The 12,706-nt window shown below is 50.2% G+C and overlaps 1 long non-coding RNA gene across 2 annotated transcripts in view; it reads left to right on the top strand.

Annotated features, from left to right (window-relative positions):
• The first annotated feature begins 1,882 nt into the window (after nucleotides 1–1,882).
• Nucleotides 1,883–12,706, top strand: part of LOC310883652 — a 24,746-nt gene continuing 13,922 nt past the window's right edge. For both annotated transcript variants that reach the window (XR_014573630.1, XR_014573631.1), the window contains exons 1-2: nucleotides 1,883–3,517; nucleotides 12,565–12,706. The exon at nucleotides 12,565–12,706 is cut by the window's right edge and continues 220 nt beyond it. This is a non-coding gene — a long non-coding RNA (uncharacterized lncRNA). The remainder of the gene's footprint in view (nucleotides 3,518–12,564) is intronic.

Raw genomic sequence — 12,706 nt, 5'->3', positions numbered from 1 at the left:
CCGGCATTCATTACCTGCCTTCTGCCATAACCTTACGGCTTCAGAAATACGTGGGGAATTTCACAATACGCTCCCCCAGCCTAATCACCACGAGGGCGGGCGGTGGGCTCAGCCCCAGCCCTGCCACCCAGGCCCAAGCAGGTGCGGGCAGGGTGTGCGCAGCGGGGCGCGGGGCAGGGAGAGGACCAGCGTCAGGGCTGGTCGGAAAGGCGGTCCCTGGAGTGGCCCCGACTCAGCTCTGTTGCTGCGGGAAGTACCAAGCGAAACTGATAATTATCTACAGCACGTGTACCAGCTGCGAGCCTTTTGATGTTGGGGCTCATGTGTGTTGAGTTAGCCAGCACATCTTAATCAGATTGTCTTTTCTGTTTTTTAAATGAAGATTCGGAGCGCTCTTATCTCCCCGTCCCTTCCCCGCCTTTGAACTTGTGTTTCACTGACGTTTTCACAGACGCAGCCTTCCCCCGGCCAGGCCCCACCAGCGCCAGCTCGGCGAGGTAAAATGGCAGGTGCCGCTGGGTGTGCAGCCGCGGCTCTCCAAAACAAGGAGCTCTTCATCTGCCACCGCTTTTCAGTCTGCGATATTGAAACGTGTTTCATCGGTGGCACCAGGCAGTAGAAGGGGGAGAAAAAAAGGAGAGACAAAACCCTTGGAAGAGGCTCTGATGAGTTCAATAAAACCCTGGCCGTTTTGGCCTTCCCTGAGCACCAGCCATTTCCTCACGGGTGCAGGGAGTCTCCAGAAAGCAAACCCTAAAACTCATCAGCTCCGCTTGCAAAAGTCAGAGTCTTTGTCCTAACCACAAACACTTCACCAGCACCCCACCCGCCACAAAACACAATAGCTCATTCCCTCCATGGTTCTCCAAGCTTTTCACAGATATTAGTCAACATTTTCGTGTTATTATTACAGCTTTACTTTATTACTCTCCTTTTTTTAATAAAAATGCTCATGCTGCTTTGGCCCATTTTCTTATTTATAACCCAGTCTGTTTTAATAGCTGCATATAAGACTGAATTGAGGGGAAAAAAATGGGCATGTTTGACTCATTTCAGAATTGTTTCTGAAATGTTTTTCCAGCAGTCTTGATGGCCTGCATTCCCCCTGGGAGGCTCAGGTGCTGGCCAGCATGAACTGACCTTGCTGTAGCTTGGTCCAGGATATAAGCTTTCCCTCTGCATCATGCTGCACTTTTCCTCCTGCCTCTCATTTCATGGCTGTAGGCATCTGTTGCCTGCAACAGACAGGCACCTTCAGTGGGTAGGGTCCTGCCTGGTGCCCTCACGAGCCTTTCACATGGCTGGGGAAAGGCCTGGGGAGGGCTCAGGTGCCTGGGGGATGGTGGCTGAGCACACGCGATGGCTTCACAGTATTATCTCACAGCCACAGCAGAGTAATCTCTTAGGTGGATTATTTCCAAAGCCACAACGAGAGCGTGCCATTTCCAGAGTCTCGTACAAAGCACTTGTGGAGCCGTTTTTCTTTTTGCTTGCCCACCGATGAAGGTTGGCTAAAAGCCATGCGAATCTCAGCCTCCTCACAAGATCGTCATTGCACGCCTGTAAGGGTAGACGTTGATGCTTGTTCTTGGAGCCCAGAGGAGCGTTAAGAGCCCAGCCTTAGTTCATCTGGCTCCCAAGCCCTCTGAGCAGTGTCGTCAAGGGAGGAGGCAGCCAGCTGACAACTGCTGGGTCAATCCCAGAACAGCTTGCCAGGGAAGCCTATCAAGTCACAGTAATCGGGTTTGATTTAAATCTTTCTCCTTCTCATCACTCCTTCTGGATTAAGTCATCTCCACCAAAGACGAGAGAGGCTGTCTTGGAAGAAGCACAGACGTGCTCTTGTACAGGTAGGCAAGCCATCATCACTTTTGGATCTTAGCATCTTCATCCCAATTTTGCTGCTCCATTGGAGATGACACTAATCTAGGAAGCAGAGGCTTCTAAACCCGCTTATTCATCCCAGGGTCATCTGATGCATGGAGCTCTTACCCCAGTACTGCAGTGGCTACAGTGGGGTGTGTGACACTGCAGCAAGCAGGACTGTGAATCCTGGCCCTTTGGGAGTGCACATACAGGGGAGGCCATTTTACAGAGCATTTTTTCTTCATTTTGCACACTGTTTCTCACACTGAAAAAATGCAGCTCTTTACCTGAGGCTACAAGCTAGTACAGGCTTCCCTTGTGACTAAGCAGCACACTGGTTTGCAATACAATGCTTTCTGTGTGGAGCAAGGACATGAGTGCATGGGAGAGCTGGCAGAATAACCTAGTCCGGGTCTGTTCTTTCAGCGTGTCCCACTGTTGTGTCAGGAATGAAGACGTCAGCACGGTGTTGCCTTGCTCATGGCCTCAGAGGAGGAGGGTGGGTGGGAAAGGTTATCGCAGCACAGGGAAACGGATATCAATGACAGGCAGCAAAAGCTAGCTGATTAAGTAAATAAGCACCACCTTTGTTGTTGGTACCGCTCAGGGAAGAGTGGTCTCATGGCATCGGAGTGAGAGAAAGGGGTTCTAAACTGCCCTGGCCTTTTGGGGGGACGGGCTGAAAGGGAGGCTTTCTTTGCAACATGTAGGAGGATGGCAGGAAGAGTGTTTTCTCCCAGACTCGTTGCTCACCCTGTGAGTGTGAGGGAGGCTGCTATATGCAATGCATGTGATCTTGCAGAATAAGAAGGATCACTGAACGGGTGACGCAGGAAAAGGAGGATTACACTGCATGTGATGGCAAAAGGAGGATGGAAGAGCATTCTTGCAAGCAGTGTAAGGATGGGGATTACTAAAGGATTTTCTTGGGGATCTAGGTATAACAAAGAAACTCTACCCTCTGCCTTACACTTGGGGTCTCTGAAAGGGCAACTGAGGGGTCATCAGAAGCCATCTCGTGTATGAGTCATGTAAGAGCAAGTACCACTTGCAAGTGAGTATGATTTTTGGGGCCATACCCAGCAAGGATCACATCACTAGCAGCAGGAGAAGGTGTGGTGGGAAGCTTATTATAACTGTGACTGACTTATTCACCTTAATTGCAATAACAAAATTCTCTAGCTGGGAGGGGAAGGCTGAAGTTTGGTTGCGAGTCTTTAGAAGTAGCAGCCTCTGTGAATAGCCCAGCAAAAATGGTCGAATTTTGGCTGAGTTATGAAGTTTTGACAATGAATAATTGCTGTTGTTTACATAACACCCACGCACAAACCATAAACGTTTGGCTCTTTGACCTTAGCCATGGCCACAGAGATCTGCAATGGATGTTCTTCACGTCCTCCCCGCTACACTGCACTGCTGCCTTCCAGCTGCCTCAGCAAGGCTGCTCGGGGCAAGGGGGAGAAGCGCTGCAAGTGATACCAACAGCAGGGACAGGGACAGACTCAGCTTGAGGGGAGAAAACAAAGCTGGCAAGGGGCCAGGCTGCAGGAAACACAAGAGAAAATCAAGGCCCGAGGAACAGAAAAGGATGAAGAGAAGAACTGAAAGGATAATTGCAGATGGGGAGACTAAGCTGTCTGCCAGCTCGGAGGTAAGAGCAGCCTTTGTATTGTACATGCAGACTGTTTGCTATCCACACATCATTTCATAAAGGACAGAGCACAATGCATGCGATGACAGTTGTATTGGCAGAGCAAGAGACAGAAAATTAGCAAACACTGAAGCGGAATTACCAATGGAGGGTCAAATAACAGGAGGGAAAGAATGGGCAAAGAAAGCTGGGAGAAAAAAACAGAATGTCTTCTACTCAAATGAAAAGGCTGTAACAGAAAAAAAAAATGTTACATTCTTCCTAAGGGTAAGGCTGATTTCCCCCAGTGCTCTCCCTTGTCCCTGTCACATATCGCCTCACCTCCTGCCCAGTCTTTGTCCTTCCCTGCACCCAGCCCTGTCCCTCTCCAGGCCCCAGCCCCTGCTGAAGCCCCCCACTTCTCCTGCTTGCCACTGCCACCCTGTCTCCCCATCCAGCGTCCCCTCCATCATCCATCCTTCCTTCCTGCACCCTCGGCCTCCTCCATCAGGAGGAGGAAGGTGGCCACCAGCCGTGCTGCCACCCCCGCTACCCACCACCGCAGCGGGCCAAGCCTCGGCTGAGTCCAAACCCATGCAGGGGGTGGCAGAGCAAATGCCCCCCTTTTCCCTCGGGGTGCTGAGTGCTGGTGGCAGGGCACTGCTGCCCCGAGGCCTTCTCCTCCGGTGGCAGAGGACACGCAGGGGCAGGAGGGGATCTCCACAGCAGGGCAGCGCGAGGTGCCAGCAGCACAGATGACAGCAGGATTATCCCTCTGCCTGGCAGCAAGGATGAAACCTGACCGGTGGCCACCGCCGCAGCATGCAAGCTGATATTTTTAAAGCTAAGCCGAAAGGAAAAGTACTGTCCCCATGTCTCTTCAGGATGGCCAGGTCCAGGCTGCATTTCCAGACCCTGTGAATGTTATCTTAACTGTTTCACAGTATTAGTCCACCCAAGACTGAGCAGATCGGGATTTGCTCTCCTTTCTCTCCCTCTCACAGCGCAGTCGTGCTCCACCGCTCCCTGTGAGATAGTGAAGGTCAGATCAGCCGGGTGCCTCTTTCCCAAAGCCGTCAACCACTGCGGTTACAGCTGGATGGGAACCACAGGAGGGTTTTCAGAAAACAGACAGGGAATGAATAGGCTGTTCGTCCCTTCCTCATCAGTTGTGAGGAGAACCAAGGGCAGGCCCACACCGTGGCCTCCCTCAAAATGGTGGGGCCTGGGCAGCAGGAAGCTCAGCAGGAGCAGCCCCCTGAGCATCACCTGGCTCTCTAGTGGGTTTTGTAGTGAACTCTCTGCTCATACCCATGCTCAGTGGAATAATGCCAGCTGGGTATTATGTATTAGTGTTTCACTTATAGCACAGACAACCCGGCTGATCTACCTAAGACAAAGCAACTTTCATTTGCAGCCCTGGTTAAAATATGTGCCTTCATCAACGTGCAAAAGGGCCTGCATGAGAGAGTTTTCCTTCACTTCTATCAGTTAACCATGCACAAAATGATTTCAGTCTGGAAAGGAGAAAGCTCAGGGAGATTTTATCAAGTACATAAATAACTGAAGGGAGGGTCCGAACAGGATGGAGCCAGGTTCTTAGCAGTGGTGCCCAGTGACTGAACAGGAGGCAGTGGACACAAACTGAGACACAGGAGGCTTTGTCTGAACACCACAAAACACTTCTGTGCTGTGAGCATGACCAAGCACTGGCACAGGTTTTCCAGAGAGGTCGTGGAGTCTCTCACCTTGGAGATCTTCAGAAGTCATCTGGATGTGTTCCTGGGCAGCATGCTCTGGGTGGCCCTGCTTGAACAGGAGGTTGGAGGAGGTGACCTCCAGAGGTCCCTTCCCACCTCAACCACTCTGTGATTCTGTGATTCTTTGGGTGCTGGCACAGTGAATAGCAAGAGAAAAGTCAATGGAGGAAAATGGGAAGAATGGGGAGGCTGTGGGTAGCCTCTCTACGGGATGTGCAAAAAGCTGGAGGAAAGATGTAGGGGAGACAAGAAGGGACAAAACAAAAACAAAAACAAAAACAAAAACAAAACAGTGGTCGTCCAAAAGAAAGCAGGAGGGGAAGGAACCAAATGTGAGAAATCAGACTCTGGGCCTCGACTTCTCCCACTGGTGACCGAGAACAAGAGGGAAATCCAAGCCCCTACTGACCTTTCTTTGATTACGCTTAAAAAGGGAGCCTCTGCCCTTCAGGCTGGAAGTGTACTCATGTCAAACACCAAATCCCACAATATCTACTCAAACAAATCTCAGGTGACTGCTATGATAGCAATTCTGTTTGAGGATGCACTCCAGCATTTGACCAACAGTGGTAGATAGATAGGTAATTCTGTTAACAGTGAGAAGTGTAGGTAATTTGTTGTGGGAATTTAGGATTGTAGCCACAGTGGCTGCAACAGCAACTCTGAGCTACCCCTGCTTAATTAGAAACATAGCTGGGTTTTGTCAAGGCAGGTAGCTTCTCTGATGTCTGCTAATGGACTAAATTGCATCTGTTTAGACTGAAGCGTTTTTTTGGCCACCCTGACTGCTGGGAATAAGAACCAGACTGGGCCCCGACATAAGCAAATATATCTCCCAGTTACTCATTCAGGGGTTAGAGATGTTGCAACCTGCCAGCTGCTGGGCACGTATTTCCCATTGCAGCTTCCCCATTGACCACACTTAGCTAGAACTTGGTCTGATCCCGTGTCTTGGTCTGATCCTGCAGCCTGGAGATGTCCACACAGCTCTGGGCAAATCGAGGTGCTCAGCCAGTCTGAAGGTCTTCTCTCTACCTGCCCAAGCATAAGCACTGGTGTCTCCAGAAGAACATCCACATCTTATTGAAGAGAGAAGAGCACAAAGGAAAGGGCAGATGCTGGAGCGTTGCTGTGTCCTGCCTCCTGCTGAGGTGTGTCCCATGCTGTCACAAGCATTTCTGATGAAAAATTGAAGCAGCTACTGAAGCTGAAGTGACAAAGTGAAAACACCTGTCTGCCGAGAAACATTACAGCACCTAGTTTCTCTCGCAAGGCATTCAGAGCTAAGGTCATTCCTTTTCCTGGCTGCCCGCCAGGTTGCCCCTTTCCTGTAACACCACTGCCTTCGAGGTGCTCGCTGCTCGCTGGCTCTGCAGCTCTCCTGGCTCCAGCTGGCTCAAGCAAGAAGAAAGAAAAGGGGAGATTTCCAAAACTTGCCTCCCCTGGTCTGAGAGGAACTGACAAAAGTAAGCTGCAGAGCCAGGAGCTCAACATTTCACTTCAGCTGTCTCGCTTCCTTTAGCTACTGTGTTGAGTGCTGTTATTAGACTTGTTGCTCCCAAAAGCATCACTTTTAGGACTAACTCCAGAATGACTATGAAATAAAGGCAGCTTACGATCCAGGCATAATTCCTAAGGTTACTAACCCTATCAGAGTGGTTGAATAATGAGAACAAGAGGCAGAAACCATCTGGAACAAATCCTTCAGCCTCCAGCACACAGTGTTTTGATATTCCCCCGTGACCTGAAAGCCAGTCCAGAGCTACTTCACCTACCCAAAGCACAGATGTCCTCATGGGTGGGAAAGCTGTGCCTTTCTAGCACAGCTGAACTACCCTGCCGCATGGGAAGAGCTTTTAGAAAAGGTGCAGACCCCATCCGTTAACAAGATTTTTTTGGTCCAAGGGCTTCGTGGGATATTCTCTTCACCTTCTGCAGGGGGCTGTGCACAGAAGTGCAGAGAAATTGTCTGGTATCCAGATACTGTCTGGGAAAATTGGAGAGGCTCAGTCTAAACTGTGTCCAGGGGAAAACCATGCTAACAGCCACTCAGCAAGGCTGAATGTCCTTGGCAGCTATTAATTATTATCAGCCCTTTATTTCAACAAAGTGTGTGAGAGGCTTTCAAATGCAGCATTCCACAATCCCTGCACAAGCGATTATTGATTTGGCACCAAAAAAAATGAGGGTGATAAGTTTCTGTTTGGAGTGGGCTGGAAGGACATAAATAAAACCATAAAGTCAGGAAAGTATGTGCTTCTTTTGAAGGACATGTTGCTTTTTGCTTGTTGGGTTTAACTTTTCCTTCCCATCAAGGTCTCCTTCCTACTTTTGGGAGGCAATTGATGGATGGGGAGGAAGCTTACTTTTGACGTATTTCATTGAGGAATCTAGAATTAGTGGTTACGGCATGCTGGCAAAGAAATCTAACATTAATTTCTTTATGGATTTAGATTCAGTCCTTTTATAACAATTTTCAGAGAGCCCTTGACCAAGTTTGTCCCTGTAAATTTTTCCATTGTTTCCCAGGATCCTTAGTGGTGGGAAGGAAATGCACTGCAGCTGTACAGAAATGTGTGAGGCTGTTGGATCTCTGATAGGAGAAAAAGCAGGGATTTTAATAGCTGTCATCCTAATGAGCCTTGATCTTTGGCACTATGGTATGTCTCGCAGTTTCCTGGCATGGCAGAAGATTGAACCACCCCCACTTACACAATAGCAGAAACTAAGCTTGTGATTTGCCTTTAATTTGCAGTTAGTGTCCCGCTCTCCCCTTCCCCTTGCCCTCCTCCTTTTGTGCTCCTCATTCGCACTGTAATCAGAGGTGGGTTAGCATAATGCCACTGTGATTCAGGTTTCAATAACTGCCACCATCTGTGATGAATCAGAGAAGATGCAGCAGGGAGGAATGGCTCACAAGGAGGTGACTTTCCCTTTCCAGACTTTAAGCACAAGGGATTCACACAGCCTCCTTGAGGCAGCCAGCGAGGGTGCCTGTACACCTAGGGGGGCAAGTTTCCTGCACAGCTGACAGACAGAAGTGGCTACCTCCAGATCTGAGCCAAAGCTGCTGTGCGAGGTAGTCAAGGTTGCAAGATACGAAGCCTGCTCCTCCTCCTCCCTGTCACTGGCCCGGTCCATTACGTGCACATCACATGAAGGTGATGTCTAACAAATCAAGTAGTGCCAAGGGGCATCCCTAGCCACTGATTCCTGCTGGTACATCTCTACTGCAGGTACATCCACGCTATCAGGATGGTTCCTGGCATGCTTTTGGCCCAGATCCACTGGGATTCTCTCCCAAAATTCTCCTGAGCAGCTTGGGAGTTGGTAGGAGCCACTGGGCACTTTGCAGGAGCCATACTGGGCTGCAGGATGGGCCAGCCTGGCTGTTCCTTGACAGCTTGCCAGGGAAGGGTCTCCGGCAAATTTCACGTCCTAGCATAGACCCGGACTATTTCTCTGAGGTTTTGCTTTATTTTCTTCCTCCTCGTTACCAGAAGAGCCCTGCACATGCCCAGCAGATGGCACTCCACCATGGTTTTACACTGAGAAGCCCCTCATAGGTAACGTTGCCCATCTGTGGGGGCACGGGGTGGTGGGCAGGGGCTGCCCTGCCCAGCCAGTACTGCCGCTGTGCCTGGGGAAAGCCGTACTACGCCTCGGCATGCATGTTGAGGGGAACGGATAACTGAAGGGATAACTTTAGTCCCCTGACTAAAAAGTATGTCTCAGAGCATCTCCTCGTCAGGAGAGTCCGGGAGAGAGTCCTTGATCCACTAGTCTTCTAGAGATCGCCTTCGCAGAGCATGACAGGATTATTCCTATGATTGCTAGAAAATGCTAAAGATAAAGGCGGGCCTGCCGGATTCACTCCAGTGAATAGTAAGCCTTGACTTCGTGAGTTTAGTCATTTTTTTCTGAGCTAATTCCCTCAGATAGCTCTCCCTTTTGACATTTCTGCTGGCTGTTCACCCAACTCTATGCGGTGACAGATGCCTTGCAAGGACAAAGTCACTGCCTCCCCCGGTGCTACAGTAAGCCCAAAGCTCAGCTGTTCTCACCTCCTGTGGACAGCTGGGTACCTCGGTGAGCTGGGATATTACTTTTTCTGTTGTCGTAAGCAGGCTTTGGGCTTGGAAAGCAGAAACTTGCTGCTTGGCACCAGCAAGAAGCTGCTGCTCCTGGGGTCAGTGTCTCCACTCAGGTTCCTTGCGTGAAACAGGAGTGGTACAGGGAAGACAACACCATCCTACAGGACTGCTGAGCCAACAGCTGCGGCTTCCTACCAAGCAGTTTGCCTAAGAGGCTTTAGATTTCACGGGTCTCCTTTTCCCTTCTGACATTTCAGAAAAGTTCAGGTTGGTGAAAATTTGTGCTGCCCTTTTGAAACAGTTGCCTCCATGGTCCAGATTTCTCTCTGAAGGATACGAGATGACCAGAAATAAGTAATTTGTTATTTCTGTCGCATGCAAGTGTATGCTTTTCACTTTTAAATGCATTTTGGGGTTGTTTCATGCACAGAGGTGCAATTATTGGGCTTTCAGTATCTTTTGTCTTCTAGTATGAATAACAATGCTTACCCTGGTACACGGAAGATGTCAAGTACCCGAGGCTGAGCTTTGAACCTGCGTCAAAGGAGAAATGCACCTCTTTACCTCAGCAGAAACAAGCCTTGCACTGCTGAATACAGAGCTTATCAGTTTGTTGAGTCTGCAGCTTAGGTCCAGGTCTGTGCACGAAAATCCTACAGGTGGCTGCACCAGAAGGCTGGTGCTCTGCAAGCACTTCAGCTTCCTCCCCATAACACCCAGAGTTTGGGGTCTGGTGCTTCCTGGGTTCTTCCCATCACAGACGCCATCTCAGCTTCATCTCTTCCCCAAAAGTAAATAGTTTGAACTGAAATTGCCCGTGCTGGACAGCCCTCAGGGTTTGAGTCAAAACATCTCCAGTGTTTCCAAGTTTGGGATGAAGAGGAAATGCATCCTTCTGCTGCTGCTGCCTCTTCTGGCTTACAGCGCTCTCTCTGTGTTTGGCACAGCTTAGCATCTTCATGGAGCTGGAGCCTGGTGTTTGGCAAAGTCCTCAGTGACAGGTTTGATTAGGATTTTCCCTGCCAGATGTGGGGCAAGGAGGGTCTGCTAGTACCCAGGCACTGAGAAGGAAAATCATAAGCAGCCTTCCTGGGAAGAGAAATGCTGAGAAATCTAGGGGCTGGAGAAGGAGGCTGGCTGCGGAGGGAGAGAGGATTGCAAGAAGCAGGGAAGCAGGAACAGATGCTGTGACCTTGCTCGTGCATCATGCTTCAGTTCCTCCCTGAGTGTGGAAAAGCAGAGGGATGTGGTGAAGGAGAGGGCAGAGAAGCTTCGTCCCCAACCCTCCTCCCTGAGCAGTCATTTCCCTATTACGGTCCTGGAAGCAAAGTCATCAGTGCTGCAGAGGGCTGGGCCAGGAGAGGGGCTACAAAGCCATCCAGCAGCTGGCACCATGGCCTATTCCCTCCCTCCCGTGCAGCTCTGTGTGGTGGGGCCACCCCCAGACATGAGAGGAGGCTGCTTCATGGCTCCCCCAGCTAGCCACCCTGGGTGGCATGTAGCTACAGCTAATTATGGGGGGCTTGCACGGCACAGACCTCGAGGTATTTTTGCCTCCTTGGACCTGTTCCAGCCTGGTTTCGCGTGCACACAGCGCTGATCTCAGGGCTATGATCAGTGAAGGCACTCACAGCCATGCAATTCCCTTTCCACGTGGCTTCCTAGGTTGTCCACCACACTGTCTGACCAAAGCACAAGAGAAAAATCCCAGAGAAATCTGCGGGACACGGCACAGTAAACTCATCACACAATAACCTAAGTTGAAGGCATGAGAAAGATAGGCAAGGAGAGAAAAATAGTAAAGGTAGGTATAGCTCACGCACAGCCAAAGAGGTCTTCTCAGGCTTCTTCTGCCTGCTCTGTGCTGCTGGCAAGAATCTCCTAAGACATATGCTGGCAATAGGAGGGAGAAAGTAACTATTCCTACGCGTGTGGTACTCTTGAGTGTTGTCACAGCAAATGAATGAGCACAAAAAAAATGAGCACATAAATGAGCACAAAGGCAACAGCCCTCATTGCTGGGGTAAGAGCCTGCAAATCAGGTCACTCCAGGGCAAGAGCAAATGCCTTTCTGGTGGGTGCAGCATTTCTCATGGCGTATCTGCTCTGTGGGCATGCAAAGATCTTTGTCTGCAGGACTGTCATTTCAGCATCTTTCATTGGAAGTTATGTTTCTCCTTAAAGTCAGAAGAAGCAGCCCTGCTGTTGGTTCAGATAGGGGCAGGAGACTGATGTGTGTGCCTGTGGGATTTTTTCCCTACAGAGCACAAAGGAAAAAGGGGCTCGTTCTGTAAATGTAGTCCAACTGACCCGAAGCGACCAAAACCTTAGAGAAAGAAAAGAAGGAAAATGGTGCGTATATGATATTTTGTTCTTGCCATTTCAGGCGGCTGACATAAAACTAATGAAAAAGCTGCACTTCTATCGCAGGCTGAAATGCCAGCTCTGGGTATTGCTACGATAAGCAGCTCCCAATTTAACCGAAAGAGGGGACACAATAGCAAAGACAAAGAGACAAAATGTGTGTTTTTTACTTAGACATTTCATTCCTGCCATCCCTCCTGCCTATTCTCTTTCAGCTCCCCCCTTGATATTTCACCTGGGAGCTGGAGGGCTGCCTGCACACACAAACGACATCCAGACAAACCCAGCCTACTTTTGCATCACACCCTGCAGTCCCCCAGCCCCGCCGCCCTCCCATATCACCCCTTGCTGTGTGCCTGTAGAAAACCTTTGTCTCTGCAGACCCCTCGGGCTCGGCACCACCACCACGGGGGCTCACAAGGCAGGTGTCCCAATTTCCAGCACCGCCAGCAGCCCTGGCCACGCGGGCAGGGAGCGGCGCGGCTGCAGAAAGCGATAAGCCGCTCGGCAGCACCGTGTTTATCTCTCCCCGGCGGCAGCGGTGGGCAGGAATCGTTTCTCCTTGACCCTGGGCACGCCAGGAGGGCTGCAGCCGAAGCTATCTCAGACACCAGCTCCTGCAGGAGCAGCCCGAGCATCCTCCTCCCCCCGAGGATGAAGGGGCTGGGGGGCCGTGGTGGGTTTTCCCCGAGGTGGCAGCCACCCATCCACTTTTTTACCCCCCTTAATCTGTTTTCTTGCAAAAATAAAGGAGTTTTAATCATGTGAGTTGCCATCTGGAGGTCAGGCCACTGTGAACAATGAGCTTAGGCCGTAATTATATTTATTTTGGGTTGGTTTCTTCATGCAGCTCGTTTTAATGCCTTGGGCCTCCCTGGTACGTTCAGCTAAAGGAGCAGAGTTAATTGGAGGAGTCTGGCTCAAATACTGAAGGTTACTTGAAACCTGCAATTTCAGACAGATTAAAGAAATCTATGAAAGCACTCAAACGA

This window comes from Anser anser, assembly GCF_964211835.1.
Source record: "Anser anser genome assembly, chromosome: 1".
NCBI lineage: Eukaryota > Metazoa > Chordata > Aves > Anseriformes > Anatidae > Anser > Anser anser.
The sequence above is the reverse complement of the archived record's forward strand: the minus strand, read 5'-3'. Positions and strand labels throughout refer to the sequence as shown.